The sequence below is a fragment of the Sycon ciliatum genome, chromosome 8 (assembly GCF_964019385.1).
Source record: "Sycon ciliatum chromosome 8, ocSycCili1.1, whole genome shotgun sequence".
In the NCBI taxonomy this organism is placed as follows: domain Eukaryota; kingdom Metazoa; phylum Porifera; class Calcarea; order Leucosolenida; family Sycettidae; genus Sycon; species Sycon ciliatum.
Window position 1 is genome coordinate 10,419,159 of NC_088650.1, and position 12,910 is coordinate 10,432,068.

Below are 12,910 nucleotides of genomic sequence, written 5' to 3' on the forward strand. Positions count from 1 at the left end.
TGTTGTCGTGGTACGGCATGCACTCGCTTTGGTACAAGACTATTCATCGCCCAGCTTACACTTGCAATGCTTCTACACAGCTGATTGATCCTCTTCGATTTTCTATACCATTTGCTCAAATTCTGTAGTGCGGACAAGGAGTGATTTTCCGTACAAATACAGAAAAATATGGAGGGCTGGTACTTGGTAGCACTGCTACAGTGCATTTCAAAACTATAGACGCGTAGGGTTTTTGAAATATGGGCCACAACCAGCTAAAACATGTCTTAGGGTGAAAATTTTCAAATTTTGTTTTCCTCCAGAAAACAGTTCTTTGGACCTTACTTGACCTCTTGAAGGTGATACAGGGCAGAAAAGTAGTCTACAAGTGCCCCAAACACCGCTTTCAAAATATGTACTTTGAAATAGGAAATGACAGTTTTCGCACAGTCTGACACAAAGAGACAAACTATTACTTAGGCTGTGTTTACATGAGGCGTTTCAACCCGGGTTGAGTTCGACCCGGGTCAGATTTCAACCCGCCATGTGCACAAAGTGAATGGCGCGTTTACATGACGCATTGCGCTTGACCCGGGTTGAAATTTCGCCCCGGGTTGATTTCAACCCTCCCCCCAAGGGGAGGGTTGAAACCAACCCGGGTCAAGAAAATCGTACAAACGTACTTCTGTGCGTATCTCGCGCCAGGTTTGAACAGGACTGCACATGCAAATTTCGCGCGAACGGATTCACGTGACCATACAGGACTCTAGAAGTGGACTTTTGGCGGCATATCAGTATTTGACCCGGGTCAACTGTCTTCATGTAAACGCTCACCTCTTTTGTCTATCGTACAGACTTTCAACCCGGGCTGAACTCGACCCGGGTTGAAATTTCTCATGTAAACACAGCCTTAGTGGCTTTTGTGGCGGAGCACAATACAACGGAACTAAAGATGTTGACACCGACTTGAGCATGTCAACGACATCAGTTCAAAGGCATGGCCCAAGTTCTTCCTGGAAAGCAACACGATGCGCTGGGCGGCGTTGCACTTGCATACTCTTTCGATTCTGGCAGTGACACTTTCGATCATCGCCTGCGTTTCCGAGATTGCGTCAGACGCCTCATGAGAGCTGAACGCAAGTAACGTCGTAAGGCAGCCGGTTCGCCGCCTAAATGATTATGTACTAGCCCACAACTTGTGCCTCTTCGCTACTGGAGACGACGGGGACGATTCAGCTTTACTGTCGACATCAACATCAATGAGATCCCAACAAATAATATTGTCAGCGTCGCTCTGCAGACCTGCCGCCACGGACTTGCAGACACCTGAACAAACCTGGGCCATGCACAGCGATCGTCTGGCCCTGCGAGCTGCTCTAGTATCACTAGATGCGGACATTGTCAGTCTTCGCTCGCCAGCTACTTGAAGTAGAACGCCAAACAAGTGTTTGAACAAAATTTGAGAAGATGATCGCCACATCATGAATCATTTGAATGAAGTGCAGAGTGAACGCGCTCCAAAAAAACATTTTTTTCATTTCGTCATTTCCCAACTTTTTTTACGAAACCCCAAAGACGTGTTTTAGCTGATCGCGGCCCATATATCAAATTTGGCTGGAACTTTTTGAGAATAGTTTTCGGAATATTGCTCAGGATCGCTCCACAATTACTCTCATATAGTTTCTAAAGGATTGGATAACAGATGCCCAATTTGGAAAAATTTATGCACAAAGTGATCACAGATTTTATGTGGTATAGATGCTGGCATAACGGTTTTTGCCTAGGTACGCGTCTATAGTTTTGAAATGGACTGTAGTATGGTAGTGCCAGGCTAAGCGGGCTGGAAGATCAAATACTTTTTTGGTTCTTGCAGTCATGTTGACGATCTATATTTTCTTTATCATGATCCCGGGGTGTGACGTTCTTACGAATGCAGAAACTCAGTCTTTCTAACCGAGTCTCACGTGCACTGTGAATTTGTTCTTCTTTTATTCACACTGCCATGTATCGATTCATCGCTTCTTCCCACCCGAGATCCTGTGCAACAGCGATTTAAAGATTGGCTTTATCAAAATCAGAGAGAGAGAGAGAGAGAGAGAGAGAGAGAGAGAGAGAGAGAGAGAGAGAGAGAGAGAGAGAGAGAGAGGATCAGTTGTGGCTGCTGTGACAGCTGCATAGAGTGTAGATTGGTGCAAACATCATTGCCCAGCAGAACCGTATTCATAGGGACCTGCGTTTAGCAGTTGGAAGCTATTTTTTAGAATTTTTACAGGCCCAATAAGCCTGAAGAGAAGAACACCTAACTTGGGGTGCGTTCTTAAATTCTACAGCTTCTAGAAGAAGAAGAAAAGAGAAGTCGAAGAAACTGGGATTCTTCAAGAACGGGTCTCGAAGAATTCGGAGATATTTTGCAGATGTCAAGCAAAATGGGGCGCCAAAGGGACCGTGATCTTGAGTGCCACGAAAATAGTATGCGCTGTCCGTATGTGAAAAGGGAAATGCGTACACTCATGATCAACACGTGGCTTTTAGCCTAGTTCGCATGCGCTGATCCGAAACCGCGGGAATCTCCGAGTTTCAACCACCTCTGAAGCTTGGAGAGCTTCGAGAGCTTTGGAGAGCCTCCTAAAATTCCGAGAGGATATAAGAACAGCTCTCGAACTTTTCGGAGAGTCTCCAACTTTTCCGAGAGGATTTAAGAACGCACCCTTAGACTGTCCTAACGTTATCGAACGCACTGCCAAAGTAAAAACAACATTTGAAATGGAAACTCGATTGTGCATGCATGGAGGGCATGGGGAAGAGACGGAGAGGGTGAAAGTGAAGGAAATTTGTTCCGAAATCAAGAAAATCCGAGGAACCCTTGCTGCATTCTTCAGTACGATAACGTCAGTGGGTGCATCTCAGATGTGTTGTGTGCCCAGACATACAAGTAGCACTAACCTGAGCATGAGAGCTGCTTGTCATCATCGTGGTCAGGAAAACGAAAGGACGAACGTCGAAGATTGCTGACCATGACGAACAACAGTGCATATCCAGACGACAGACGGCTTGCCAGAATCAGTCTGGTGCATCTTCAGGAATCTTCTTTCCTAATCGCATTCAGCAGTCAGCTTCGAGGTCAAGAACGCGATGATATTTTCAGAAGGAATAATTTAAAATTTTTTTTAAATTTTGGAGATCGAGAAGAAGCTTCCTTTCTAAAAAAAAGCGTTCCTTGCTTTCACACAAGGTGCCTTGCCGGACATGTCGTCGACAGCACAGTGTCGGCAGATCCACGTTTGTAAATAGACCAATCCCGAAAAGATTGTCTGGGTTCGAAAGGGGGCATGTCAACTGAGAGTACACTGTACAACACATACATGGCACAAGGAGGGGGCTAATCTTCTCGCAGAAAAGGGGGAAAAGGGGAGAAAAAGGGGGAAAAAGAGGGGGAAAAGAAGAGCGGGAAATTGAAAAAGAGGGGGTAAAGAATGGCGGGAAAAGGAAAAAGAGGGGGAAAAGGATGGCGGGAAGCATCCACCGTTTGAATGTGCATACATCTAAAGTGAGGCTATTTCCAGGCTGTGCACAAGCCGGTACACGTCCACCACGGCCTCTCGCAGCCTCCTCCTCTTCCTCCCCCCCCCCCCCCATCACACACAATGTGCCGATTATCCTAATGTCAACTATCCAAATGATTAATTATCCAAAATAATTGCTTGCATTTAATTGAGGGGTAGAAGATGAGTTTCAAAGTTAGTGATTTTCGTCGCTCGGGGCACCATTGAAGCGATTCACAAGATGTATTAAAACAGGTTTGAGTCAAAATGTGTAATAATAGTGTCATTAATTTAGAGGAGCATGAGTGCACCTAGTTCCTGTTTCACTGCTGAAGAGAACGAAAATGATGAAAACATGCTGGAATATGCATGATTTAGATAGATGTGTGACTGCTCTCTTATCCGAACATTCTTCTCATCTGAACCCTCTGGAGACAGCCCGCGTCCCGAGGGGTGGGGATAATTGGCACTCTCCTGTACATCAAATTCTATTCTTAAATTATATACATATTGTAGAGCTCTTTCTGCTGCCAGGAATAAGAAAACACATCCCAGGTAAGGATCCGCCCCTCAAGGAAACACAGCTGGTGGATTCCAACAGTCAGGGGCGTCGCACACGGTACGGTCACTACGGTATTGACCGTACCACTTTTTGCCCCAGATACCCGTGAGTCAACAAAATACACTGATCTGGGATCTAAAATTCAAAAAATTTCGGCTCAGCCACCACTCCCCCACGAGTCAATTGTACTTCAGATGGCTGACCGTACCACACTAAAATACCTTCCGACGCCCCTGACAGTAGTATGAAACTCATACACAATCAATTAGAAATACTTTGGAGAATAAACCTTTGTTGGTGAAACAAAGTTGGGCGAGAGTATGATGTTCAAGTAAAACGATACTAAAGTGCCGTAACGTGAAGAAAGGAACGTAGTGCACAAGTTAATGAAGATAAATTCACATGCAGAACACAATATGCCCAGATGTGGAAATTTAAGTCAAGATTAGCAGAATATACACACATGCAAACACACACACACACAAGCGTGTGCACACAGACGCAAACACACACACACATATGCACACATATGCACACATACGCACGCGCGCACGCACACACACACACACACACACACACACACACACACACACACACACACACACACACACACACACACACACACACACACACACACACACACACACACACACACACACACACACACACACACACACACACACACACACACACACACACACACACACACACACACACACACACACACACACACACACACACACACACACACACACACACACACACACACCTTTGACCTTGACCTTTGATGCCCATCGCCGGAGGCGATGATAGCAATGCTACGACAGAAGCCATAGCAACTTGTGCTGGGATTGCACCATTCAACAGCTTGCAAGGCTGAAGAATTGACCGTCACTATTCAGCCTGGTCTACACCATACAGCTATTTGAAGTGATTTTTCTGGCCAGTGAATCCCTATTTTTGGTCTTTTCCACACACACACACACACACACACACACACACACACACACACACACACACACACACACACACACACACACACACACACACACACTGTTGGCTGCTATAATGCGATGGCAGCCTAGACAGAGGAAACAAAGTTTACACAAGCAAATTCCTACTCTTTTTCTTTCTTTGTCTTCTTCTTCTTCCTCATATTCAATTCAAGGCAGGCTCTTCTATTTTTTTTGCTTCGGCCAACCTCGTTTTGGGATCTGACCCAATTTATTGGGGCGGTACAGGTACCCTGAACCTGAGAGTGTCCTTCTGATGTCATCGCTCTCCTACATTTTCTGCACGTCTATATTATTCTTTCTACGAGGACAGCAGAAGGACAGAAACAAAGACATCCACACCATTTTTAAGACTGCATCTTCCAAAGAACACATCAAAAAGCAAATTCTACACGCCAAGCATCGGTTCACGCCGTAACAAATCTCCACGCCATGAAAAATTCGATCGAATGCCTGGTGGGAGATGCTTTTTAAAAGGCTTGCATACACTTTTCACAAAAGACACCGGATTCGTACAAGAATATGTCAACTTCTAATCAAGGACTGTAATAAGTTCTGCCTTACGTATTATAGGGGAAGTCTGCTGAATTTTTTTAATTTCAGGACCCATAGAGTTTGGGGCGCTGAGTCGAATGTTCTTTTCCGAGGAGGCTGCGGTCCATGGTTCGTCAGATACGCCCAATCGAAAATGAGCGAAAGCGAGCACGCAGTCTACCTGATCCAGGTGATAAGGTCACAGTGTGCAGCCAGGTAGCCACACCATATTTTTGTGTGCAAAATGGCCAATATTCGAAACGCGTTCGATTTGAGAACCATCTGTCGCAGCTTCTTCGTACCAAGAGCATTCGACTCACTGTTACAAGCCCTATGTACCCTGTGATTTTCAGCTCGGCAAAATTTGAGGATACCCCGTTTTTAGCCGTTTCCGAGTTGGACTTTTTACATCCGCTGGCTTCTGCGTGCATGCCATAGTCAACAAACATACGGAACATTACACTACAGTACTGCCGGGCGCCGAAGAACGGGGTCAGGGTTCTAGCCTAGCCCGTTCTTATTTTTGGCGAACACAGCAGTTTCGTTCATATTCGATGGTACAGTCTTACATGTACATTTATGCAGAGTTATACGTCTGAGTGTACATCATATTCATATTGTACATCACGTTTCTACCTAGACCGTTCTTAAAAAATAGCGAAATCATAGCCTGGCCGTTCATCGGCGGTCCGTTCTTCGGCGTCCGGCAGTACTGTAGTAGTAGTAGTACATGACTACACCCGCACTGCTGTGCTAGCGCTACGCGAGTCGTGTGGTAGATCTAAAATTAATGTACAAGAGACTAGTCAATACACGGACGTGTCATGTACTGCACCCGGTATGTAGTTAGAGAAGGTGTGCTCCTCCGGGCCGGTGATTGTGCTTTGAGAAGGAAATATTTTAGTTTTCCGCTTGGAATAGTCCAGCCTCATTTATGCTACAACGATGAGTCCACAACCGTGACAAGCGACAAAACCGCGAACAGCTCCCGGACCTAAAACGTTCAGATCCCGAAGTGTTGTGATCCTTGAATCGAAGAGTCGTGTCCGTGGTTCCAAGAACCTGCATTGTATATCCAATCGAGCAGCGTCCGACCTATGTTTGCACCAAAAATCGTGAAAGTTTCCACTGTATCATGGAAATGCCACACCCTACAGTCCCGCTGTTACCATATTTTACCGGTATAAGTCGACTTATTGAATTGAATTCAGTGCAAACAGGAATTTCGGATAATTGACCGTTTGGACAGTTGACATTCGGATAATCGGCATTCTACTGTAATCCTAGTGCATGCAATGAAACATACTTGACTGTTGGGAGTCTTGCTGCGTCAGTGCAAATTGGCAGTTAATGCTAGAAGCTGCAGTGAACAACATCACAAATAGAAAATAAAGAAAAGCAAATACAACTGAACTTTGATACTGGAAATTACAGATCTGCTGCCCGCATCCACATGTCCATATTCTACGATTGATCCTGCAAGATCTTCACTGCCCGTCTAATTGAGGATGGCACCCCGAATAGAGCGGACCGCTTCTAAACCAATCAAAGACCCAGGTTGTTATACTCCAGCAACCGGGCAAAGACCTGTCACCCATCCATGACCCATCAGCCCATCTCCTTATGCTCACATTTTGGTGTAGTAGTTGAGCACCTGTCCTTCCTTCATCAAGTGGATATCCTAAGCATGTGACTTACCGCTGGTATATCTCTGCACATCCATCTTGACTGGTTGTCAAGTCCCTTTCCGGAGAGGTAGAGTGGATGGTAGGGTCAGTGCAGTCCTGGCCACGCCATGAGAAAGAAGACATTTTTTTATCAGGAGAAGGCCAACATCCTCCCTCTGGGTAGTGCCTTGATACCTGCAGTGCAGTGCAGTAACATTAAACTGCAATTGAAACTGTCTCCATGCCATTGTTAAGCCCAGTTCACATTCGACGGGGCGCAACGGGACGCGACATAAGGATCGACGGGAAACGCCGGGACGGTCACCCCGTCACGGACTGTGCCTTATGACTCGCACCATTCGCTGTTGAACATCGCAAAGACTGGAGCATTTCGTGTCGTACGAATTGTACAAGATTTTACAGCTCACCCCAGCCGTCACAGGCCCTTACGTCCCGTACCGTCAGCGTTGCGTCGAAAGAGAACTAGGCTTTAGAAAGATTACGTGTTGGTATGTGCTCCTACTTACACACAAATATACAAAAGGTATATAAAGAGAAAGCATGATCCACCCCATCATTGTCACCAACAGCCCGGCACAAGAGCAGCAGCACCTGCATTCTATTAACCCAAAATTCATCTGCGAATATACTCACAGAGTCGTCTCCTTTACTGTGCCCGACCTTGGAAGAAAACAACACAGCAACGTAGTGTTGGTTTCGGTGAGGGCTTCTACGTTCACATGAACACACAGAAAAGCACAATATATTTCCAAACAGACGCCAACTAGTATAACCAAACAGCAACGACAACACCACAAAGACCTAACAGTCTCTTGAGCACAAAGTGTCTGGGATAAAAAAAAAGAGCAGAAGTTCACCATCGACACTGGTATTATAAAACTTTCTACAACTGCTGCAGAGGCAGCAGCAGGGTTCTAGTGCCCGGACCCAAAGCTCATCTGAGAATTTTCGCCATTGATACAAAGCAACGACCATGGTAGCAGCAGAGAGTAACAGCAGCAGCCGTTTGAGCAGCAGTATCAGCAGTCTCCAGCTTCAAGGGAGTGACCTAGCAAATTTTACAGTAACATGAAAAGTGCAACTGCACTCTTTCCGGCACCAAATATGCCATGCTGTCCCCCGCTGCAAAATAGAGGACAACTCTCAACTGTCGCCAACACCTTGGCCCAGAGGGAGTCTTTCCTTCGACATTCGCCCCGGCCAAAGAAGGTCAAAACCCAAGTGGTGTAATCATGTATCTGCTTCTCCTATCGAGACACTGGCAAGGCTTGTATAGGCATGATAAATTGATAATACTGTATGCATATAACAAAGGCAAACGCACAAACTCACATCCATGCACATGTGCACGGACGGTGTCGTTGGCGTACACACACACACACACACACACACACACACACACACACACACACACGCGCGCGCGCGCCCACGCCCGCGCATGCACAGGACAAAGGCATGTGCAAAGGAGCATGCTCATAAAAGCACAGGACAGGCACACGACTGATCTACGGATGTATCACGACATTGAAGGGACGGAGCTTGCAGCAAGCCTTCACCCTCTGGAGATTCCTGAAATACATAAATACATGTCAGCAGTAAATAGTTGCAGCATAAACATTTCCACGGGGACTGTGCAGCTTCACTAACCTTAACTTCAGTCTCCCCAGAATGCAGAAATCAGACAACGGCTACGAAGAGGTGCAGGAAATTTGAACAACTGTTTCAAAAGCAGTCCTCCAAGCCTTCTGCACCAACAGGTGATTCAGTTCGTGCTCTTATACCATCCTGGCAGGTAGAGACATTTTCTAATAACACGAAGAGCACAATCATCAAGGTGGGCAAATCCTCAAGAGAGAGCGCACCCTAACTTACACTACAAATCATTTACTGGACACTACTGGACAGAGCGTCCAGTCCATTCAGTCCAGGGGAGAAAAGGCAAAGGCATAGGGCTCCTGAGAAGATGAAAGGGCAACACATTATCATTACTACATTAATTTTATTATTGGGGGCAGACGTCTTCTCTGTAAAATATGAGGACGAAAGGCACATCAGTACTCACATCCCTGCTCATATCACTGCTCATCCCTGTCCTCTACGAGGGCAATGCATTTAGGGCTGAAACAAGTATACAGATAACTCGCAAACCGATCGTTTTAAGAGCGCAATCGATAATCGTTAGTGTTCAAAGCGAATGCAAACGATTTTTTATGCATGCATACCAGTGGCAGTATTCTAGCCCTTGCACTCCATCCAATTGTGGATACGAGTGCAATCGTGTACTTTCAAGCGCAGTAATATTGATGCGTGGCTATGAAAGAGATCGGGAGTCAAGACGGTATCTTTTCGATTGATTCGTTGCGGAAGTTGGTGATAAGAGCTTCAAGCCAAAGGGTGACGACAAGCCTGATTCTTCGTTCTAGAAACAACAACATGAACTCCTCTAGTTCATATTGATAAAGCCTAGTTCAAATTCGACGGGACGCGGCGTAAGGATCGATGGGAAGCGACAGGACGGTCTGACGGCGTCCAATGTGAACACCAGGAACGGGAACGCAACCATACTACCGTACGGATCGGGAAGCGACGGGAAGTGTTGGATCAGTTCAACTTTTCATACCGTAGACGGGCATAGACGGAGACGCAAGCGTACAAAACGGCTGCATTTTGAGTGAGAACAGGAGGCGGCGTCGTGCGCCATCCACTCCCGATTCGTACTAGGAAATTTTTAGGATTTCGAACACTGCGCTTCCCATGATAACTCGCAGAATGGCTAACACGACTTGAGTTGAATTTTAGCAAGATAAGATCTCATGTCACTTATGGTATTTAGGGATAGTTTAGGAGAATGACAGATGAACTGTTTTATCATTTCCTAGGGCTACTATTCGAATGGCACAACTTTCAGGGCTACTTTTTTTGTCTCCATGAAAAACTGGTATTGTGAATTTGATTTCGCTTCATTCAAGGAGAAATAATTGAAAAGAAGTCCCGAAAAACAAGAAATTAGGTCCGAAAGTCACCCCGTCACGGACTGTGCCTTATGACTCGCGCCGTTCGCTGGAGAACATCGCAACGACTGCAGCATGTCGTGTCGTACGAATCGTAAAAGATTTTACAGCTCACCCCAGCCGTCCCGACAGGCCCTTACGTCCTGTACCGTCAGTGTTACGTCGAATGTGAACTAGGCTTTAGACCAGTCAGATGTCTACAGGTGTCGACACAATTGTCTGAAATGTTTACAGAATACCAAACACTGAGCGGTAGCCTGGGTATATTTAGAGTGTTTGACTGGTGGCCACAGCTAATGTAGCAAAGGCATCATGGAATTTCTTCATAGTCTTGTGTTCGAGGTGCACGACTACAGCCGGAAAGAATCTATAATTATGAACCAACAATTAAAATTGATCTCAATGTCTCAGTACTCATACTCCTTGTCAGTTTTGTGCTAGCCTTGTGCACGTCTGACTATTCGAAATCTGGTTTAGTTGGAGGACTCGATTGCATAACTTGTGCCCACATTTTTCTATGTTACAATGATATTCATCGCTAAAGAGATTGGTTGATCGCTTGGAGTTATTGAATGATCGTTTCAGCCCTAATTTATTTTCACCCTGGCCACAGCACTAGGCGAAATTCTCTGACACGGCCTTTACCTGCATCCACTGCTCTTTCGCATCACGACGAAGGACATGCAGGGGTTCTCTCTGAGCAGAGGAAAGTAGCCATCGCCATTCACCGACAATACTAGAGAGACTATTTTCCCCGTCGTGGGTACTTCCAATAAAGTAATTCCACTTACATAGGTACCGTCAGCGGCGCCACCATGTTCCCAACAGTGTATTCCTATCGTGGGTACTTCCACGGGCAATAAATTCGGCTCGTGCTGTCACTCGCAAGCCATCAAATTCCTATACATGTACCTCCCTTGCGCGAATTGCCTCTGCAAACAAAATTATTTCAATGATTGGATTAATTCAGTTCTTTTCGCTCGTGCACGTCACGCCGGGTGCACTGCGCGCGGCCCATCTCCGCCCGTACATTGTTTCATCTTGTTTCATCTTGTTTCATCTTGTTTCATTCGCGGCCCATCTGCGCCCGTACTTCGAGTTTCATTTGGTTTCATCTTGTTTCATCTTGTTTCATCTTGTTTCATTTTGTTTCATTTCGTTTCATCTCGGCCCCATCTGCGCCCGTACATTGGCGTTTCATCTTGTTTCATCTCGTTTCATCTCGTTTCATCTTGTTTCATCTGTTTCATCTGGGGGGAAGACGGGCCCGTCAACCTTGCTCACCTGATCAGCATGCGGCACAGGACGTGTTTGATAGTTCGCGTATGAATGCGAGGGTAAGTACACGGTTTTCCCCTTAGTTGCATGCAAGAGAGACGATGCGACAGAAAGCGAAGCCCTTTGTAGTTTTCTCTCTCGCACTGGTAATGCCACTACTAATGGTCTGCTGTTGGAGTTGAAATGCTAAGACATAATCCTTGTTTCGCTCTTCTGTGTAGTGTGAAGAGGTCAACGAACATGTAGAGCTCACTTTGATGAAGTAGGCAAGGCTGTGAGCGCTGTGGCTCAAAGCGATAGGCCCTAAATCTTACACGAGATATTTCGAGTGCTATTGTTTGTTGCGAGCGCTTCGTCTTCGATGAGTCCTGCTTCTTTCCTGGCAGCTGCCCTCCTATAGGACTAACCACGAAGTGACTGTACTCATCTGCAGCCGATCAATGTTATACTGCACAAGAAGATATCGTTTTCGCCAAGCCAGTGCCCCGCCAAAGACCATCGCCGTGTCACACCGTCGGAACGAGTTCATGATGAGAAACATCATTCGCGCGAGCGTGATGAAGAACTACATGTATTTCGAAAGACAACATAGTCTTTACCCCCGGGACGACAACTATGCGCACGTCCTGCAAGGGGAGAATGTCACCAGCAACATCAAAGACGACGACGGCAGTATTTCGGAAACCTGGAGTCAGCGGAGGTCGTCAAGCTCCTCCGCGACCGCGACCCGGTACATGTACAGTAGGTGACATGTCGACACGAGCGTGCGGAAACACAGCATACACTGTAGAGCTGTTGCGAGAGTTTGCGGAAGGAGTCCAAGTCGGGAAATCCATCAGCTCCAAAAGCTACCAGTAGGTGGGCGATGAGACTCCAGCTTCAGACTACAACAGTCAGGACTTGTAAATAGTTGAACTTTGTGAAGCAGCAGATCGAGAAGTTAGCTGAAATCGTAGCTGTTGCAGTATGTCGGCGCTATGTAGGTTGCATTTTTTACGGAGAGTCGATCGCCACGCGAATGTTTCTCTCCACACCGAGAGCTAGCTGGTCTCCGAACTCCGTCAGGGTCTGCCTAAGGTACCGAAGGTCCTTTGACTAGCTGCTGGCAGGACTCCATCAAATCATTAAAATTTTAGCTTCAGCTCGGCGAGCAAAAGTCTCTCTCTCCTCCGCCATGAGCTGACAGTGACACACACAAACTGAATACAAAACGATGCACTTCACACGTGCTGGCTTGCACGCGTGCCCCCTTTCACGAACCCAGACAATCTTTTCGGGATTGGTCTATTGTAGGCTGCAGACC

At 46.3% G+C, this 12,910-nt stretch overlaps 1 long non-coding RNA gene across 3 annotated transcripts; it reads right to left on the reverse strand.

Moving 5' to 3' along the window:
* Window positions 1-4,317: 4,317 nt before the first annotated feature.
* LOC135823344 (uncharacterized) lies at window positions 4,318-11,250 on the reverse strand. Of its 3 annotated transcripts, none has more exons than XR_010554677.1 (6): window positions 10,975-11,250; window positions 8,966-9,123; window positions 7,952-8,027; window positions 7,329-7,492; window positions 6,937-6,990; window positions 4,318-4,425 (listed from the first exon to the last, which is right to left on the reverse strand). It is a non-coding gene; the product is annotated as an uncharacterized LOC135823344 (long non-coding RNA). The 3 variants fall into 3 exon arrangements; XR_010554678.1 differs by lacking the exon at window positions 4,318-4,425 and adding an exon at window positions 5,075-5,397 and having other exon boundaries at window positions 7,329-7,414; XR_010554676.1 differs by lacking the exon at window positions 4,318-4,425 and adding an exon at window positions 5,075-5,397.
* Window positions 11,251-12,910: the final 1,660 nt, after the last annotated feature.